Source organism: Rhinopithecus roxellana, chromosome 8, assembly GCF_007565055.1.
Source record: "Rhinopithecus roxellana isolate Shanxi Qingling chromosome 8, ASM756505v1, whole genome shotgun sequence".
NCBI lineage: Eukaryota > Metazoa > Chordata > Mammalia > Primates > Cercopithecidae > Rhinopithecus > Rhinopithecus roxellana.
In genome coordinates, this window is record NC_044556.1 from 54,428,969 (window position 1) to 54,441,946 (window position 12,978).

A 12,978-nucleotide genomic window follows, 5' to 3' on the forward strand; every position below is an offset into this window, starting at 1 on the left:
TTGAGGTAGGTAGAAAATCATTTTACATACTAGCATCACTTTGTATCACTTTGTATCCATCTACTCTAATCTCTCCAGATGTAAATCCTCCCATCACAAGCTTCTTCCTATGGATTCTCTTGCCTGGGGAGGCATATTTGAGTTGCATTTCCTCCAATGTGCTTCACCTTCCCAAAGAATCCAAGGATTCCATCACCTTCTGTTAGAGGGAGCATTATGTTTGGTATAGTACATCCAGTATTTGGCAGAGTCAGGTGTCCTTCACCCTACCAGGAACTGTACTTTGAAACTTCCCATAATCCTCCACTGTGATCATGTTTCAGCCCACCTTCCAGGCAGGCCTAGGGATCACATGTCTGGGACACACACATGCCATTATCACCAAATAGATTTCTTGATAGTCATTGAAAGGACCCTTCACTGTGCAGTTTGCAGTTTCAAAGTATTTTCACACATCTCATTTGATCCTGGTGACAATCCCACTAAATAAGCAAACAAGGTTGCTACCTCTGTTTCACAATTAAGAGGTCTAAAGATTAGAGAACTGTAGATACTTGCCCAAAGTTTGACAGCAGTACAGGGATTAAACGCCAGACATACTCACTGAGGCCATATGTAAAATCATTTTCTGTCTACCTTGGTGCCTTCTCCTCCTCTCTTTATCTTAATCACATCCCTCCAATCAAAATAAGAAAAGAAAAGAAAAGAAAAGAAAGAAAATGCCACCTTATAACACTGGAGTTCACAGAATGGTCCAAGAGGCCCATAAAACGGGCTGTTTCGGTTGAGCTTGGACAGCAGCTAAATCAAATCACCTTTGAATACTTTCCAACCTCCCAGGGAAATGTCCCTGCAAGGACATTGCACTTTGGATCAGTCTGTTTACCAATCTAAATGAGAGCCTCTTTCCATGGGAAATCACGGACTTAACTATTCCCGGCCCACATACCTCAACAGCTAATATAATAAAGACCCTAATATCTCTGTGTTCCCCTTTCTGCCCTATTGTGGCTTGCTGCATTATTAAAACGCAGCTGATTCTGTGACAAGTGACAAGCCACAATAGGGCAGAAAGGGGAGGATAGAGATATTAGGGTCTTTATTATATTAGCTGTTGAGGTATGTGGGCCAAGAATAGGTAAGTTCATGATTTCCCATGGAAAGAGGCTTATTTAATAAAGTTATTTTAATACAGTTATTTGCTTATTATATATGCTTCCTACTGCACTGAGAGCTCCCAAGACTGAAGATTCCTTGAAACTCCAAACCTAGCACCTAGCACAGAATACAAGCAAGCGTTCAAACATTCAATCAAACACAAAATAGGCATTAGTTCTAAACGGACATGCTTTCCACTATATTAACTGGCCCCTGCCATACAAGTTTGAAAGGGAAACTCCTCCAGTTGCAGAAAATGGTAAGAAAATAGGAAAGCATTTCTGTTTCACTCACAACTAAGTCTTTTTTCTAAATCTGTTTGCCTAAGTTTCAATTTTCTTTTATCTATAAAATGATGAAAGGGAATTAAATTTGTAGATGCCAAATCTGGACTACCCGACCTACCTGATCCCAATCCAAAAAATCTGTTAGGTCTAGAGTAAGGACTGAGAATTAGTATTATTTTTTTTAATTCCTTAGATGATTCTGATGATCAACAATCCATTCACCCAACAAATGTTAGGGTACACACTAAGCAGTTTTTATTCTAATAAAACTGATGCGTCATCTGCCTGGCTGACTGCAGAGTCAACTTTTAAAATGCTAGACTAGGTGACTTCTCAGCGGTCTCATTCTTCTCTATAAAAAGGGAGCCTCTAGAAAAGCCTTTTCCCTGCCTTAAGTAAGTCTTACTCTGATGGAAACCTCAGCAGAGATGGCCTAAAGTACTTGCCTGTTCCTCCTATTCTTGGGAGGTGGCAAGAACAGGGTTTTCAGCAGGTGCCAGCATAGTCACAGGGATACTGCCTGAGAAACAGAGCAGGGCAACTGAATACTCAACACCTGTGGTACTAAAGCTCTTAACAGCTCTTGAAGGGTAACCAGTAAGTATCCACTAGGTGCAAAGCACCACAATTGACCACAGAGGTGAAATAAAAACTCACATATTTGTTATTGAGCATTGTGGTCTCTAATGTCAGAAAGACCTGAATTCAAATCCTAGTTCTGCCACTTAAAAGCTGAGAGATCTTGGCTTAGTTACTTACCCTCTCTGTGCCTTTGTTTTCTCATCTGCAAAATGAAGAAAATGCAATCTTCCTTATATGGCTATTGTTATTATAGCCATTATCAGAAACAGCTGTAACTCCACCTGTACATACAATGTCTGTAATGCCATACATTGAACAGGAGCTCAATGTATGGTAGCAGTTGTTATTTCTACACTGCAGCACTAAATTTGGTACTAAGAAAGATAGAAAGTTTAGCACAGCATCTCCCCTAGTGAAAGGTTTATACTCAACACTCAACCAACAAGTATATATTAAACCCAAGTAATTTATTAAGCATATTCATTACTCTGGGAGTTAGAGAGATAGAAAGAGACAGAGATCTCTATCCTCAAGGGACTTACAATTTAGATGGGAAAAGTTAATATGCATCAATTAATCACAGATAATACAGGCATGATATTGCATTTAGCTGTGTCATAAGCTCTGTAAACACTGCCTAGGTCAAAAAGAGGGAGAGGGGCTGTCCTCAAGGGGCTGGTGACGGGTCAGCAGTGCCCTGGTGGCTAGGAAGATTGATTCATTTTTTTCAGTACATAGTAAGGGTCTGCTGTGGACCCAACACCAGGCTTACCAAGAGATAGAGCAGTTTAATAAAACAAAATCAAGAGCTCAAGGAGCTCACATTCTCATGAAGACCAGTGTCAACGTATTAAGGGTTCTAAAGGGACTATATGATTTGCTAATGAAACAGAGGTCAGGGACAGCTTCAGAGGATGCAGGTTTGAGCTAAGCCTATTAGGATAAATACATGTATAGAAGCAGAGGATACTTAGGCAGGGAAAACGTGAGAGGTAGGAAAACACATTGTGTAACACAGGGGCAGGGACAGGACCGGTCTGAGCAGAATAGGGAGTAGATGCTCAGTGGGCTAGTGGGCAACAATCAGGGATTTAAAAAATGAGTCTGGATAGCAGAGAGACCAACCTACTTATCCAATTGTGGGGTGGACACCTAAAGAAAACAGTTATACAATAAAACAAGGCATGTGCGACCTCAGGCCAAATGAGGGGACAGAGAACCCTGAGGAAAGACAGATCACAGAGGGCTAGAACGGTCAGATGAAGGCTTAAGTGAGTCTTAAAGAGGAGCGAATACACAGAAAACATAGGCACCAAGGATGCAGAGCTTAGCTGGGGACCCAAAACACTTTGGCATGAAATGACAAGAACATTCAAAAAAATTGATGCATTTAGCACACAACAATGTATTCCTTCAAATTCCTGTGTGCAGAGTAAAAGGTGAAATAAAGCTAGGGGTTATCAGGGCCTAATGAGAATCTCCTAAAACTGGGGAAAAGAATCAATGGTTTCATCGGAATCTACCCTTAAGTGACTCAACAGCCACTAAGCTAAACGGCTACCAGGGAAGTCCCAGGCTGGCCTCACAGGACAGCGGCTGATCCCCAGTGATTCAGAAAAATCCTCATCTTAAAATTATTTCTTCAAATAACAAAAGGAAGCAGGCAGTGGGATGTGAAACAGATTTTTTTCCCTGTTTGTAGAATTCATAAGCTAACAAATTACCTTGCAAATAGCAGACACTTAAATACATACCATGTGAATAAAAAGAGAAGAGAAAATGGATAATAAAAAAATAGGAAAATCTATCCTCTATTAAATAAAGAAGATTAGGAATAAACTTAGGTTTGGAATACAAATTTTTTTGAGGAGTTTTTATTAAGGGGTGTTGAATAATGATGAAGAAAATTATCAATATTCAATATAACATTGAATATTTCATTCGGGCATGATAAATTTTTTGTATATATGTATAAGAAATGAATACTTTGTGATTAGAACTGAACTACAGGAGAATAGAGATTGTTGAATGAATTGAAGTAACAATTCAACTGAATTAATATACCCCCAAAATAGAAAATGCAACACAATAGAAAGTATTTTTAAAAATCCAAATGCATACAGAAATGCAGTGTATAGTAGATGTGTATTTTCATTCAGTGGAGAAAAAATTTTAACTTATTAATAAATGATGTTGGGACAACCAGGTTGCCATTTAGAAAATATAAAATTAGATTTTTTACCTTATGCTGCATATTAGGATCAAAGGATATTCTGCATATCAAAGGAATGAAAGATCTGAATTACATTTTTTAAAAAACCATCCAAGTACTAAAAGAAAACTTGGATGATTCCTTTATACCCTGAAATTGACCAAAATCTTGCTATACTTCAAAATCCAGAAGCATTAACATGAGATTAATAAATATAATTACATAAAAGCATACAAACTATGTAAACTACACAAAAGCATAGCAAAACAAAAAAAATACCATAAGCAAATCATCATCCCTTTTTTGGTATAAAAATATTTGTAGTTATACACAAAGATTTGTTCATATTCTTAGTGATATGGTTTGGATCTATGTCCCCCCACCAAATCTCATGTCAAATTGTAATCCCCAGTGTTGGAGGTGGGGCCTGGGGAGAGGTGATTGGATCGTGGGAATGGGTTTCTCATGAATGGTTTGCACGATCCCACTTGGTACTGTCCTTGCAATAGCGAGTTCTTATAAGATCTGGTCATTTAAAAGTGTGTAGCACCTTCTCCCTCTCTCTTGTGCTTCTGCTCCAGCCTTGTGAAGTGCCTGCTCCCCCTTCGCCTTCTGCCACAATTGTAAGTTTCCTGAGGCCTCTCCAGAAGCAGAGCAGATGCCAGCATCACACTTCCTATACAGTTCGCAGAACTGTGAGCCAATTAAACTTCTTTTTTTTTTTTTTTTTAATAAAGTACCCAGTCTCAGGTTATTTCTTTATGGCAATATAAGAAGGGACTAATACATTAAGGATGTTTATCTCAAGTATTTAGTAATGAAGTATCAATAATCTCTACAATTTATTTTCAGATGGAATAGTAAAACGGTGTTTATGTGTATAAAGAGCTATAACACAAATATGGCAAATTTGTTAAAACTTTGTAAACCCAGAGTTCATGGCACTATACTTTCAACTTAAAAAAGTTTTCAAACAAAAAGTTATATGTGGTTGGGGTAGAGAAATACCATAAGTAAGATCAAAAGACAAATGACAAAGTAGAAAAAAAAAATTACAACATATCACAAAGGGCTCATATTCTTGATATACAATAAGCTCCTAAATTTTGAGAAGAAAAAGACCAAAAGCCTGACTTAAAAAAAAAAAATGGCAAAAGATATGAGCGGACGATTTACTGAAAAACAAATGCCAGTGGCCCTCAAATGAAAAGATGCTCAATCTCACTCATAACAAAAGAAATACAGTTAAAACTCTACAGGGATACAATTTCTCACCCATCAGATAAGTAAAAATCTGAGTTTGACAATATATTCTGTTGGCCATAGTATAGAGAAACAATCATTGCTACGGGAATGTAAGATGGTATATTCTTTATGGAGAGAAGTTTGGCAATACATAGCAAAATTGCATATGCATTTACCTTTGACCCAGGAATCCCACTTCCAGGAATCTACACTGAAAACAAACTGGAAAATTATTAAATGATTTATGCATATGGTTATACATATGTGTACACATATGGATATTGTGACAGTATTTGTAAAAGCAAAAGACTGGAAATGGTCCAAATATCAATCTATTGAAAACAAGTTGAATAAACCACATTCATCAGGATAAACTATACGGCTTTACAACAGCGTCAGAAAGCATTCCATATACTTGCATGGATGATTTCCAGGATGTGGAAATTAAGTGTTAAGTAAACAAAAAATAACAGAGAGAGAGAGAGAGAGAAAAAAAAAAAAAAACCATACCTTAAGCAAACTGTGAAGGTTAACATCATCAAAAATGGAACAAACCAATATTTTGTGGCTCCTGATATGATGCATTAGGAAGGATATGTCATCATTTCTGTGGCTTCCCTGTCCCAAATGCTAACCCTGAATCTAATCATGAGAAAACATCAAGCAAACCCCAAATAATGGGCATTCTACAAAATAACGGGTCAAAATGTAAGGAGGCCTGAAGTCCTAGCCAGAGCAATCAGGCAAGGGAAGAAAATAAAGGGCACCCAAGTTGGAAAAGAAGAAGTCAAACTACATTGTTTGCCAATGATATGATTTTATACCTAGAAAAGCCTCAAGACTTCTTCAAAAGACTCCTAGCTCTGATAAATGAATTCGGTAAAGTCTCAGGTTAAAAATCCATGTACATAAATCAATAGCACTGCTATACACCAACAACTGCCAAGCTGAGAATCAAATCAAGAACTCAATTCCTTTTACAATAGATGCAAAAATAAAATAAAATAAAATACCTAGAAATATACTTAACCAAGGAGGTGAAAGATGTCTACAAGGAGAACTATCAAATGCCACTGAAAGAAATCATAGATGACACAAACAAATGGTAATACATTCCCTGCTCATGGATTGGAAAAAATCAGTATCATGAAAATGACCATACTACCCAAAACAATCTACAGATTCAATGCAATTCCCACCAAAATATCAATACAGTTTTTCACAGAATAAGAAAAAACAATCCTAAAATTCCTATGGAACCAAAAAAGAGCCCAAATAACCAAAGCAATCCTAAGCAAAAAGAACAAATCTGGATGAATCACATTATTGGACATCAAATTATGCTACAAGGCTATAGTAACCAAAACAGCATGGTACTAGTGTAAAAGCAGATACACACATTAATGGAACAGAATAGAGAACCCAGAAATAAAGCCAAATGCTCACAACTAACCGAGTTTCAACAAAACATACAAATACATACCTTGTGGAAAGGACACCTATTCAACAACTGATGCTGAGAAAACTGGACAGCCACAAGTAGAGAAGAATGAAATTAGATACCTATCTCTCACCATATATATAAAAATTAATTCAGGTCAGGTGCGGTGGCTCACGCCTATAGTCCTAGCACTTTGGGAGGCCGAGCCAGGCAGATTGCCTGAGCTCAGGAGTTCGAGACCACCCTGGGCCACATGGTGAAACCCCGTCTCTACTAAAAACACAAAAATTAGCCAGGCATGGGGGCGGGTGCCTGTAATCCCAGCTACTCAGGAGGCTGAGGCAAAAGAATCGCTTCAACCCAGGAGGTGGAGGTTGCAGTGAGCCGAGATTGCGCCACTACACTCCAGCCTGGGCGATAGTGCAAGACTCCATCTTAAAAAAAAAAAAAGAGAGTCAAAAAAACAATAGATGTTGGCATGGATGTGGTGTAAAGGGAACACTTACTGCTGGTGGGAATGTAAATTAGTACAACCTCTATGGAAAACAGTATGGAGATTTCTCAAAGAACTAAAAGTAATCCAGCAATCCCACTACTGGGTATCTACTGAAGAAAAAGAAGTCACTACATCAAAAAAGCACCTGCATACATCTATTTACTGCAGCACAATTCACAATTGCAAAGGCATGGAATCAACCTAAGTGCCTATCAACTGATGAGCAGATAAAGAAAATCCTGTGTGTGTGGCCGAGCGTGGTGGCTCATGCCTGTAATCCCTGCATTTTGGGAGGCTGAGGCGGGCAGATCACCAGGCTGCCCAACATGGCGAAACTCCACCTCTGCTAAAAATACAAAAAATTAGCTAGGCATGTTGGCAGGTGCCTGTAATCCCAGCTACTGAGGAGGCTGAGGCAGGAAATCGCTTGAACCTGGGAGGCGGAGATTGCAGTGAGCCGAGATCATGCCACTGCACTTCAGCCTGGGCCACAAGAGTGAAACTCCATCTCAAAAAAAAGAAAACACACACACACACACACTCACCGTGGAATACTACTCAGCCATAAAAATGAATGAAATAATGTCTTTTGCAACAACCTGGATGGAGCTGGAGGCCATTATTCTAATTGAAGTAACTTAGGAATTGAAAAACAAATACTTCATGTCCTCACTTACAAGTCAGAGCTAAGCTTTGGGTATGCAAAGGCATTCAGAGTGGTCTAACAGACATTGGAGACTTAGAACGGCGGAAGGCAAGACGGGGGTGAGAGATGAAAAACTACCTAGTGAGTATGATGGACACTACTTGAGTGATACGTACACTAAAATCCCAGACTTCACCACTATACAATGCATCCATGTAACCAGAAACTACTTGTACCCCTAAAGCTACTGAAATTTAAAAATATAAGGTCAAGACAAAGAAAAACGAAACTAATACACATTAAAGAAGACTAAAGAAATATAACAACTAGATGTACTACACTAGCCTGTATTGGATCCTAGACAAGAACAAAAATTATTTTTTTGTTATATAGAACATTAATGGTAAAATTTAAATAAAATCTGTAGAGAAGACAATGGTATTGCCTCAATACTATTTTTTATTTGACAACTGTACTTACAATTATGTAAGAACTGTACTTATAATTATGTAAGTATATACTTATGTAAGTATACAATTATGTAAGTATATACTTATGTAAGTATTATACTTATGTAAGTATACAATACTTACAATTATGTAAGAACTGTACTTACAATTATGTAAGAAAATATTCTTGTTTTTAGGAAATCCACTCTGAAGGACTTACAGATGAAGGAACATCTTGTCTGCAACTTACTCTTAAATGGTCCAAGAAAAAAAACAATGTGTGTGTTTATAGATAGATGAAGGGATGAATGAATATGAGAGAGGGAGACTGGGGAAAGCTGGGTGAAGGGTAAATTGGAGTCCTTCATCCTATTTTTGTAATTTTCCTCTGTGTTTGAAATGATTTCAAAATAAGAAATTTAAAAATCTCAAATACACAGAATAGTAAATACAATATGCTCCCTTTTATTCGATAGGAAGGAGAAGGAAATATATATTTTTACATCTGCAAAAGACAAACACTGAAAAGATTATCCAAAAACTAATTTTAAAGTTTGTTTACATATAGGGTGAAAGAGGACACAGGGTAGAGAGTAGGCATCTCTGAGACACAGTGGCCCACACCTGTAATCCCAGCACTTTGGGAGGCCGAGGCAGGTGGATCACTTGAGGTCAGAAGTTCAAGACCAGCCTGGCCAACATGGCGAAACCCTGTCTCTACTAAAAATACAAAAATTAGCCAGGCGTGGTGGCGCATGCCTGTTAGTCCCAGCTACTCAGGCAGCTGAAGTAGGAGAATCACTTGAACCCAGGAGGCAGAAGTTGCAGTGAGCTGAGAGTAGACATCTCTGAATATGCCATGTTAATAGCTTTGAATTTGGAAACACATGTTTTAGATATTCAAAAAATAAAGCTTTTTTAAAAATCAGTAAAGCTTGGAAACAAACTGAAAACAAATGAATCTACTATTATCTCAAATTGGTGGCATAAGCACTGGAGAAAGTCAGTATTTCAAAGATTTTCGGAACACAGTATTTTTAACAATAAATACTAGTAGAATAGATTCTCTAAGGACAAAGACAACTGCGGTATTATTAGCAGAAATATTGGTATTTTTAAAACTATTCTATATATACTGTTGATAAAACAAATAACTAATTACATTTACATAATATTAGGAACCAAGATATTGAATAAAAAGAAAAATATACAAGTATAAAATTAAAGAAGTTTAAATCCTGTAATGTTAGTTGTAATTGAAAATTGGGGTCTAGGGGCCATGGCTCACGCCTGTAACCCCAGCACTTTGGGAGGCTTAGGTAGTCAGATCACTTGAGCTGAGTTCAAGACCAGCTTGGGCAACATGGTAAAACCCCATCTCTACAAAAAATACAAAAATTAGCTGGGCATGGTGGCATGCGCCTATAGTCCCAGCTAATCAGGAGGTTAAGGTAGGAAGACTGCTTGAGCCTGGGAGATGGAGGTTGCAGTGAGCCAAGATCATGCCACTACACTCCAATCTGGGCAACAGAGCCAGACCTTGTCTCAAAAAAAGAAAAAAAAAAATGGGGGGGATTCATTATATTATTCTACTTTCATATATTTTTTAATTTTTTCATAATAAAAAGTTCTTATATCTCCCAAAGACCTACTACATGCGTCACACAATGTGACCTTGGCTTCTGGAGGGTTCTCTACTCTTCCCTATAATTCAATTTCAGATTTAGTCATCCTGTGTGAAATAAAAATTGAAATAATTCTTATTTTGTTATATGCCTACCAGAGAGTTTACTGCACTTTTCAGCACTGGGGTTTTTTTTAACATTGATGATATCTGAAAGCACTCTTCTGGACACTTATCATTAAATGCCAAGTTTCCCTCAACAATAGATCACATGTCTTGCTTTATATCATTTACATTTGCTAATTATTATCTAGAGAAAAATTGTCAGTGAATAATTTTATCAATGGGAGCTTCACTACTTAAATATTCCTTGAAATTAATTGTCTTGTAACATGAAGAGGTCATTTGCAATTACAGTAATCACCCTAATTTATCTGTTGATAAATTCCAGCTTTTAAATACTAGGTTGTCAAAATAGAGGTTCACCTGCATTGTAATATGCTTGTTCCAAAGGACCTTAACTACCGTATTTAGAAATGGGTTATTGCACCCCAACTGCAAACATTCAATTATTGCTTTATGTACCCTGTGTGGGAACATGATCTGAACAATTATCCCACATCCCCAAAGAGGTGAGGGTTCTACTTCCTGAGACAATCCAGATAATTAGAGAAGCTGGAGTCCTTTTTCTAAAAACAATAAAAAGTAATGATTGCTAGCTTTTACTGTTATTTTTATTGTTATTGTTTATAATAGTTAACATTTACTGAGCACTTCATATATGGCAGACATGGTGCTAAGCACTTACACAGTCTCCTCAGTTTACCACTTCCTGAGACTCTCAGGAGATGATATGCCCAAAGTCACACAGCTGTAAAGGGCAAAACCAGTGTACTCCACCTCTTCCTCTGGAAATGGAGATGCCATATCTGTCACTACCAGCTGTGACATTTGGAGAAATTCACTTGGCCTCAGTTTCCTAGTCTGCAAAATGAGAAGGTTGAATTAAACATCCTCTCCAAGGCCGGGCGAGGTGGCTCACACCTGTAACCCCAGCACTTTGAGAGGCTGAGATGGGCAGATCACTTGAGGTCAGGAGTTCAAGACCAACCTGGACAAACCCCATCTCTACTAAAAAATACAAAAATTAACCGGGTGTGGTGGCATGCACCTGTGATCCCAGCTACTTGGGAGGCTGAGCCAAAGTCGTGCCACTACACTTGATCCTGGGTGACAGAGCGAGACTTTGTCTCCAAAAAAAAAAAAAAATTCTCTTCAAGTCTGAAGTGATCGGTTTACCCCTCTCAAATGCAGATTTCAAATAAAAAAAAAAAAATTCTACTGTGCCAAGTTCTTTAGCAGAAAGGCATCTCCCTATAGGCCTCAACATGGCCTTGCAGTGATCACCCAGCTGAGTTCCTCATGAGAAATTCTGCTCATCAGAGATGCGGGTGAACAGGAAATTATAGTGACAGAGGTCTTTTCAGAACCCATATCCAAAAGAGATGAACACTGGAATTAGGGAGCAGAGGCATCTACACTTTTGTAAATATCTGGGTGGCAACAGAATGTGGAGAAAGATATGTTAAAAGGTATGGGGGAAAAAAATCTAGAAGAATTCTGATATGCTTTGGCTGTGTCTCCACCCAAATCTCATCTTGAATTGTAGCTCCCATAACTCCCAAGTGTTGTGAGAGGGACCCAGTGGGAGATAATCGAATCATGGTGGGGGCAGTTCCCCCATACTGTTCTCATGGTAGTAAAGAAGTCTCACAAGATCTGATGTTTTTATAAGGGGTCTCCCCTTTCAGTTGGCTCTCATTTTCTCTCTTGCCTGTCACCACATAAGACATACCTTTCGCCTTCTGCCATGACTGTGAGGCCTTCCCAGCCACATGGAACTGTGAGTCCATTAAACCTCTTTTTCTTTATAAATTACCCAGTCTCAGGCATGTCTATCAGTAGAATGAAAATGGACTAATACAAATTCTCTCCTCATTTCCTTCACCAGGTTCTCAATTCTTTCTTTGTTTCCCTGTTTGTAAACAAGCTTAATAACTGCGTAACTTTTTATCACTTGGCCACTTACAAAAATTCCTCAGTTGTGAGAACTTAAGCTGTCTTTCCATTTTTCATTATTATAAATAAAATTGATGAATGTAAAGATATAATGCAAAAAATATTCTACCACATTTAGGCTATTTCTTTAGAATACATCCCCAGGTTAAAGAATTATTCAGTTAAAGTGTACAAAATGTTGAAATATTTTGATATATACATATACACACACACATATGTGCATATATCACATATATGATATGCCATATACGTATGCATATACATATATAAAATAATATATATATGCCACATACATATGCATATACATATATATAAAATCAAGTTGCTTTCTTAAGAGGTTGTACCAATTTACACTCCCACCAGCAGCACCAAAGACATCCTATTATTCACAGAATAGGTTCATATTTGTCACTTTGGCCATACACCAACTGTTACCATCTCTGCTGCCTCCCCCATGTCATCCGTTTCCTTTACAACAAGCCAAGGATCCCTAATATGTTTCACTCTTCAAGTCTTCAGAGGATGATTCTATGCAACTCCAAGTGCCTCTGTAAACCCCCTCATCTGAAAAGAATACCTTTTGCTACCCTTCAATACCTCACAAGGACAAGAGAGAGAGTCCCTCGCTCTGACTGTTAAGTACTCTGGGATCCAAGAGAAAGCTAGAGCTGCATAAAGAATTAGGGAGACTACCATAAATTTTTAATAAAGGAAGAATAAAGAGCCATGCAAGGAGGTTCCTAATACTTCTCTTAAACT

General features: G+C 37.9%; 1 protein-coding gene across 4 annotated transcripts in view; it reads right to left on the reverse strand.

The window, feature by feature from the left end:
• C8H1orf226 (chromosome 8 C1orf226 homolog) overlaps positions 1-12,978 on the reverse strand; it is a 344,250-nt gene that overhangs the window by 282,263 nt on the left and 49,009 nt on the right. Inside the window, exon 1 of one of the 4 annotated variants that reach the window (XM_030936749.1) lies at positions 727-799. The exons of 2 other annotated variants lie outside the window; for them this stretch is intronic. The gene's annotated coding sequence lies outside the window, so the exon portion shown is untranslated. Of the gene's footprint in view, positions 1-726; positions 800-12,978 lie in introns of those variants that run through there. One more of the 4 variants, XM_030936748.1, reaches the window with a different exon arrangement.